The following is a 9,347-nucleotide window of genomic DNA, read 5'->3' on the forward strand; positions in this document are numbered from 1 at the left end:
ACGTGATAGTTTTTTTTTTTTAACAGCTAATTTGTTTAATCCCCTGTCGTCTGGGAGATTTGAACTCAAGACTTTCTCCTTCCCAACCTAGGTGTTTTTAAAGGTTTTGTCTTTGCTAATGGACCACCAGGCCCGGTTTTGTGGGCTGGGCAACCCGGGCAGACGCCAAGGCCCAAAAGGTTTATAGGGCCCGATAAAAATTTAGGGTCAAGAATTTTAAATGAGCATTGTTCTCTTAAATGTTTAATAAATGACTTCAGTAATAAAAATTGAAGCTAGTTCAGTGGTTAAGATACTCAAATTTGAAAACCAATGTCATGAGTTCTAAACTCTTCCTTTACATTTTTATTTCCTAAACAATTTTCAGTTAATCCCATGCATTTTTATTTCCTAAACTGTTTTGAACTACCAATTCACTTAATTAATTGACTCTTCGATCTTTTTAACAAGATGATTATATGATTAATTGGTTAATGTTTTAGGTTATAATCTTGATGTCATGAGTTCAAACCCCATGATTAGCATGTCATATTGTGGTTTCTTGATATATATTTGATGAGTTTATATTATACCAGTTTTTTGTTTCGCCCGGGGCCCAATTTTTTTTTATCATTCTCGGAGACGGTCATGTGGACCACCATCCCATTGGTACTCCAACGTGATAGTAAATGCATGGGAGAGAATAAGAGAAAAGTGAGAATATGTAACTCTTTGCTCAAACACGGCCTATTAAGACACCAACTCGCCCTGAAGGGGTGGAGTGTGGAGTCTAGGGCTGGCATATTGTGTTAGACACGACCTGTCAAGACACGAACACGATAAGACACGAACACAAAATAGGTAAACACGAACCCGACACGAAAATTAACAAGTCTTATCATGTCGACATGTTTAAGACACGGAACCTGTTAAGGGTCAGACACGAAACCTATTAAGATCGTGTCGTGTTTTCGTCTCCGTGTTTAAAATTGCCAGCCGTAGCGTAGCTATACAGAGGAACATATCCTAGTACAGAAGAAATTGTAGACTAAAAGCTTTCAGAAACTACTTCCAAGCAACACGCGCCCATATGTAGTTTTAGTCTAAAACTACATGTGGGCGCGTGTTACTTGGAAGTAGTGTCCGAAAGCTTGACTACATCACTCGACAATGTTGGTCGGTTGGCTAGGTAGTATCTACCAAGTGAAATCTTACAATGTGGTCATGAATGAGTGTATCTAGTAAAGTGTGTGTATGATATGGTTCCAACATAAGATAAGGTACAAAATGCCACACAATGAGACTGATGGTCCCAAACTATATGTGGAAATAAAAGCACAAGGCACAAATATAGGACACAAGAAAAGACAATTCCACCACGGCCATTATATGTTTACATATGTTAAATTTCTGAAAATTATGGATTTAAGTAAATGATACGTGCTCTATTTTGCATAGTAGATGGCGATTTTGCAATATTTTTTTGTGAAAGATATGCTATGTGATGTTTGTCATCTCTTGTCCCTCTAAAACCCACAACACCATGTGCATAATAGGTTTTGACTATTCATATTAGTCATAGAACAAATCGAAATCACATCTATAGATTGAGTGAATTAAGGAACGAAAGTTATTTTCCCTACACCGACAAACTCAGGATGGACCATTGTTGCATCCCGAGTTTTGAAACCGTGTTATATCATGTTCTAGAACAAAAGAGTAAAAATGACGAGCATGCCTCATATCAACCATGTCTAGATCACAACAAACGGATTAGAAGCTCAAACTCGATACATCTCTTGATAGATATATCTTATTTTGTTTAAACATTTTATAGTCTATGATTGATTAATCACGTTTTATTTTATTCTTATTAAAAGAAGCTCACGTGTGTAATTTCTAGTTATTAGCGATATTTTGTTAACGACATTGTCTTGATCGTCAAATATTTGATGATATAAGTATATATTTTTATTAGTTAAACCATCAAAGCATTAATAAGACAATAATACTTAGATCTACTTAACTAATAAAGTTGTACCAGATCTACTTGATTTTGATTTTACTAAAAGAAGATATCATACATTCATACGTTAAAAAACAAGAGAATAATCGTGGGGCCAAAATTATAAATTGTTGTTGCCATGTAAGCAATGGGGGCCAAAGGTTAAACATGGTGGACACCTCTAAGATTTGAAAGCCTAAATTGAAGGGATTTGACCATCGAAGGGAGGGGGTGTTAGGGGGAAGATCGTGTTTTTGACGTGTGTTGTTTATTTGTATTGTTATGGGTTATGATTTATAAACGTGAGCTACTCTAGTCCACTTACTAGAGGTATATGTCTCTTAGAGAGACGGTATCAAGTTGAAACCTGAGCGTAAGAAATTGAATTAGGATTATCGGTGTAATAGAATGGGAATAAATGTTACCATTAAAAAATGTTAAATGTCATTTTAGTCCTTGTGGTTTGGTGCATTTTGTTAGTTTAGTCCAAATGTTTCATTTTTTGCATTTGGGTCCAAAAATGTTTCATTGTTGCCATTTTAGTCCACTGGGTTAACTTCATCCATTTTTTCTGTTAACGAGAAGGGTAATTCGGTCATTTTATATGTAAATCTGTTAACTAGAAGGCCAATTCAACCATATAAAATGACTGAATTGCCCTTCTCGTTAACGAAAATAATTGATGAAGTTAACACAGTGGACTAAAATGGCAACGGTAAAACATTTTTGGACCCACAGGTGAAAAATGAAACCTTTGGACTAAAATGGCAACAGTGAAACGCTTTGACAGTGGCGTCTCAGTTGACGATGGTGTTTAAGATCGTCTCAGTTGAGTTTTCCGACTATCTTTGGTAAGAATCATCACGCACTTGAATTATTTTCCGATTACAGAACCCAAAACATCCTTATTGAAGACTGGTCCTTGAAGTTTTAGAGGATATAGGGGTTGTTGACGATGAATTTAGGTTATATAGGTGAGGGATTGTTGTGATGGTGTTTCATGATTGGGGGAAACGATGGTGTGGTTGTGCTTGCTGAAATCAGTAGTGGTTTAGACTACCACACACTCCATCTCTATTGTAAACCACAACTCAAACGAACTAAAGTCGTCATCTTTAAAGTTCATGATGGTGTTCCAACAATGGTGGCTGAGACCGGAAAACGACCGGACAAAAGAGTTGCAGGTGGGTGGTGATATGGTGGTTGTGTGTATGGAGAAGAGGTAAGGGTGGGGTGGGGCCACAAGTCTTTTTAGTCAATTTACAGGTACTTAACACTGAAAAACTAACATTCATCCACGTCAGAGACTATCCGAGTAACAAGTTGTTAAACCATAAAGAGTATACATGTAATTTCGAAAATGTGAGGACTAAAGGTGAAACTTATAACAAATGTGCTCTTAACCTTAAGATACATATGCATAGCCATAAGCCATATCTTGTTCATTTGCATTTTGTAAAATCAAATCAACCAGGAAACATTTCCCCTGTGCGATGATATACTTTTAATGGGTCCACTCATATGTCTTCTACTAAGAATATTAGGTGCTGTTTGTTTTTTCTGCAAGAAAAGGTCTGCAGTCTGCGGACCACATCTGCAGACATCTGCAGGAGAAGAGGTGGACCAAATGTCTTCAGTCTGCAAGGAGAAGAAGGTTTGTTTTTTATATAAAAAACATCTTCACACACACACTTCACACACAACACAAACAAACCACAGATCTCTCTTTCTGCCTTATCTCTCTCTCTCTACAATCTTCATCCCAAACCCTAATTTTCATCAAAACTCATCAAATTCGTTCAAAATCTCACAACTCTGTGCAATCAATCGATCACTGAACTGTTCTACACTCGATTTTCGACAGGTACAAGAGGTTAATCGATCCTGTTTACTCCATATTTTCGTTTCGGAGGTGTGAGATGGTGGCGGAGGTGCGAGATGGTGGCGGAGCTGTGAGACTGGTGGCGAAAGTGTGAGATGGTGGCGGAGGTGCGGCTGGTGGCGGCAGGAAGGAAGGTGTGAGATGGTGGCGGAGGTGCGACTGGTGGCGGAGGTGTGAGATGGTGGCGGAGGTGCGAGATGGTGGCGGAGCTGTGAGACTGGTGGCGAAGGTGTGAGATGGTGGCGGAGGTGCGGCTGGTGGCGGCAGGGAGGAAGGTGGTTTGGGGGCTAGGTTTTGAGAATGTTTGAGAATGAAGATGAATGATAAAGAACTTGCAGATGGGTTTTGAGAAGAGGTTTGAAGTGCCTAGTCCATGTCTTCTCCAAGAAGAGGACGCGCAGACATTTTTTAGTAAAATGTCTTCCGAAAAACAAACGCACTGCAGACCTCTATGTCTGCCCTTGGTCTTCTTGGCACAGACAGAAGTGGTCAGGAAATGCTTCTTTAAAAAAACAAACACAACCTTATTGTTACAGGACGCGAATATATTATCTACTTTTATATATGAACTTTTATCTACTTATGAAAATAAAAGAGGAGTTACAAACAATAAAAAGTTTTCAAATTAAAAAAAAGAAAAAGAAAAAGAGAAGTTAAAAATAGGATTTATTCTATAAATAGTTCGAAGTAAAATAAAGGAAAATAATTCTGATTGGAAGTCAAATTCTGATCTGTAAAAAATACATATTTTTTAAGAAAAGGTAATTCATTGGCCGACGTTATTACATTATCTGACCTAAGAAATTGACACTACCAACACTACGAGTGGCGAATCTAACCAAAAAATTCATATGTATTCCAATTTTCTTTTTGATAATCAGAAGTATCATTTATATAAAAATTTTACACTACATAGATGAAGGTGAGAGGTATTTTTACATTACAAAGACAGAGTTGAGAAATAAGCCGTGCTACCCCTGCTTATACACTATCTCCGCACTTAACACTACTACTAATAATATTTTATGGTACAAATATTACAAACTACACACTTAAATGTCTTATTTATTTTGCATTTTTGAATTAAGAATGAATATTTTTTATTCTCCTACTTACTTTAATACTTTTACCAAATTCCACTCCACAATGACATAGCTAATCGCTTATTTCTTCACACAAAGTGACGTGCCAATAGCAAAAAGTTATCAACCCCAAAACATGAATAAATAAAAATTTCATTGGCCACCGAACTTATTATTTGTGTAGTATATGATATGATATAGGTATGGTAGTATATATTACATGGAACACTCTGCCATCATGTAAGTTGGAGTAACAGAAATGAGTATGTTAAAATGGATGTGTGGGTGCATAAGGTTAGACCAGATAAAAAAATGAAGTTTTTCAGAAGAGATTACAGGTGGTCAATATATCATATAAGATAAAAGAGTCAATATATCATATAAGATAAAAGAGCAGTGGCGGATCCAGGATTTTTTTCCAGTGGGTTCAGTAGTTTACGTTGCTCCAATTTCATAGGAGTACCGGACATAAAAAATATCGGGTCAATCAACGGTTCGGGTCGGGTAATTAAGGTTCATCACACATAATATGATGATTCTCTAAAAACATTTAATTCAAGTCTCTAAAAACAGTTACTAGAACCTAAACCCTCAAAAGAAAACCAAAAACCGATGTACTGTTTTTAAAAATTATTCTCCTAATTTGTGTTTTAGAGTTAAGGAAGAAAAGATAAAGACTTCAAAAATTAACCCGATGTCCTGTTTTTTAAAATTATGCTCCAAGTTTGTGTTTGAGAGTTAAGAAAAAAAAAAGATAAAAACTTCAAAAAATAACCTCCAAAGGGATTCGAACCCGGAATGTAAGATTAAGTAGCAAAATCCTAGACCATTACACCATTCCTGAGTTTTGTTAATGGGTTCATCCAGAATATTATTTATGGGTTCATGCCATAATTTTTAATAGCATTTCTACTAAAAAATTGAAACCGAGTGGGTTCGTGTGAACCTGTGGACGTCAACGTAGATCCGCCCCTGTAAAAGAGGAGAGAATGAGACGTTTTGGATGTGTAAGAGGAGACAAAACGACAGTGTCCGTTAGATAAATGGAAAGCCTCACTATTGAAGGAAGGAGGGGTAAAGACAGACCCAAATTGACTTGGGACGAGCGGATTAGGTAGGATTTGCTAGTCGAGGATACCTTATGAGGCGTATGATTAAGGTTAATGACTTTTAGAGGGGGGGGGGGGGTTGCAAAGTTGACTTAGCTTTACGCCTTTACCTTTATTTTTTGTGGCATTTGCATAATGTCTTTATCTTGTCTTCGTGTCTATACAATGCTTTATCGGTACCACTATAGTGTTCAACCGTTTTCCTTTATTGGTAGCTTGCTAATAATGTAGTTTAGTTATTTCTTGATTTATTTTGTTTTAGATGTCATTGTAGAACTATAAGTCTCTAATATTCTTTTCATGACCATATAGGGCTTTGGTTTTGGAGTTATGGGTCTCTCTTGAAGCACTCTTTCTATTATCTAAGAGTCCGAGGTATGGTTTGCCTAGGTTTTACCAATAGCTTTGCTATAAATGAGATTTAAAGAGAATGGTTGGTTGGTTAGTTGATTTATTGTACTATATATAATACGATATACAAACATGTGTGTATATTTCTTGAATGAAAATGTGAAGAAATAGCAAGAGTATATCCAATTTGGTTCTTATCCATGGAAAGTCTATCAAGAAACCACTAACTTGATCCTACAATGAAATGATTAGAAATCACTAACCATTTTTTGAGTGATTTCATATCATTTAGTGTGCAAAGCAAATCACTTTTTGCTAAATGGTGTTCTGTCACGTGGATATATAAATATGCACATCTTTTCTTTAGTTTCATTTTGTGGGTCCCGTTGCAATGAAAAAGGATGGATAAACCGAAAAAAAAAAATAGAATAAGGTGTAGACTAAAGAATAATCTTTGCTATTGTGGTTTTATGGTTCCTTCCTCAAAATGGGTTACCTCTTGATTCTTTTCACACTTCAATGCTTGAACTCGCTATGTTATCACTCAAAATGGGTTACCTCTTGATTCTTTCACACTTCAATGCTTGACCTCGGTATGTTATATTATACTATAGATTACAACCCCGTATATTACACGGATTGAATAACAGTGGCGAAGCTTGAGATTTCCGACCCGGGGGGCAGAAGTCACTGGACCTAAAAATTTCTATAAAACCGGGGGGTTGAAACGTATATACCCAAAAATTTCTATACGAAAACTACATACTCTCCACTACTGTGCGAAAAGTTCGGGGGGTCGGCCGCCCCCTCCCGCCCCTTAAAAGCTTCGCCCATGTTGAATAATAATAATTTACATACTAAATAATAAAAAGTCACGTCTCTAAAACTCGTGTATTGCACGAGTTGAATAAACATATGTATTGCACGGCTTGACTAAATATAATGTAATGGTTAACACACATAGTCATCAAGATATGTTTTTTTGAAAAAAAAAAAAAAAGTATTCTGACTTATTATAACATTTTACTTTGTTTTTATTTATTATTATAACTTACATTTTACTGTGTTTTTTAATTAAAATTCTTTATTAGAAAATAGGATAAGATAATTTTTATATAAGTTTGCTTCTTATAGCTATTATGTATGTCACATTTTATTTTAATTTTATAGATTTTATAATATAACTATATATTTATTTATTATATAAAAACATAATATAAAATATTATAGAACTTTAAAAAGAACATAGAAATGTCTTTTTATGAATATTCAAAGGTTTCATAAACTAAAGTTAAGTTTATTTCATTTACATAAAACAAAATATCATATATGGCTTTTTGTTTGACTTTTAAATGACTTCTAAATATTATCGAAACCCCTATTTAATTATAAAAGTAGTTATATTCAAATTTTAAGTGACTTATATTATTACCAGTTAAATTCAAATTTTAAGTGACTTATATTATTATCAGATAATGAGAAATTACCATTTACATTTTAGGCACAAAAACTTATCACCTTATAAAGCGTCATGTGTCCTCAAGGTAGGAAAACTTCATAGAGATCAACTTATAAAGTATGGATATAGATATTTACACATGTATCGTATCATTGTACTGTATAAAATAATGTGTAGTATTTGTTATATTGTTCAACCATGTAATACATATGGGACAAAGAAGAAACATATAAAGTGGGACAGCATAACTCGACTTCATAATCTTATTGAAGACGAACCAAAACATGGTGGAAGCGTTCACGATCAAATAAAAGGATTAGGGGAAAAGAAGTAGGCATCAATTATAACTACAAACTAATCCATATAAAGAATGTTCATGAGATGAGTTCAAGTGTGTAACCCTTTTTCCTCATGTAGTAAAAGAATGATTTGAACTGAATAATGCAACCTAAACACTATGATCAAGTCTCTATAAGTCAATTCTGTCTCACATGCATGACATCATGCCTTACATAGGGCATAACTATAAAATATAAAAATAACCACCCTTTGGCTTCAAGTCAAAGTTAACAAAGGTAAAAGGAATCATTTAGGCCACAATTCTTTGAATCTTTTGCCATAATTCAAACTACTTGCAAAAAGCATATAGAAATTATTTAAAATATGACCAAAAACAAGCTATTAGTAAGCATGCTTCCCAACTTAAATGGCGTAATCATTGCCTAATTAATGAAATATGTGTGATTTGAAACAACAAATTACTCAAAAGTGTCTTGTTAAAGAGAGGGGGTAAGTATTGAGCTATTCCACCTATGTGCTCGTTTTGGATTAACTAATTCATGGAATACAGTGGCGGAGCTTGAACGGAAACTCAGAGGAGGCCAGAGTCTTAAAATCCAATATTTTACACTAAAAAACAAATTTTCGGAAATGTTCAATATAATTAACACTCGCGCAAAAAAATCGGCAAGGGCCGGGGCACCCCGGCCTCCATTATCCCCCGCCCTTGATGGAATAGTAATAGTACGACAAAAAGGCTAGAAATAAACCTAACTTCGAAGCGTCGTAAGTCATAACTCTCGGACAGTAAGCAGTTAAAGATACTAAGATTATTTCAAGGGAAGCTTGGAAAGTGCTTGAAGTTTTATGTTCTAACAACATTGTTATTAAACTTGTTTAAACATGTTTTTCATGTTGTTAACATATAAAAAAGTAGTGTCCATCATCATCATCATCATCAAGTGCTAAATATGTAGAATGACTCACACCACTAGGTGAGTATGACACAATTCTCACCTTAAAGCCCACTAGACACAACCATACAATGATTACAGAAACCTCAAAAGATAAGTACATAATCTCGCAACAAACAGGCCGGACCGGGCCCACATATGATCCAACAAGGATACCATTTCTTGCCATTTTTAGACAAGCTTTCATGATCAACTTTATTCATGCCGCGACACACATACGAACCAAA

Source organism: Helianthus annuus, chromosome 1 (assembly GCF_002127325.2).
Source record: "Helianthus annuus cultivar XRQ/B chromosome 1, HanXRQr2.0-SUNRISE, whole genome shotgun sequence".
NCBI lineage: Eukaryota > Viridiplantae > Streptophyta > Magnoliopsida > Asterales > Asteraceae > Helianthus > Helianthus annuus.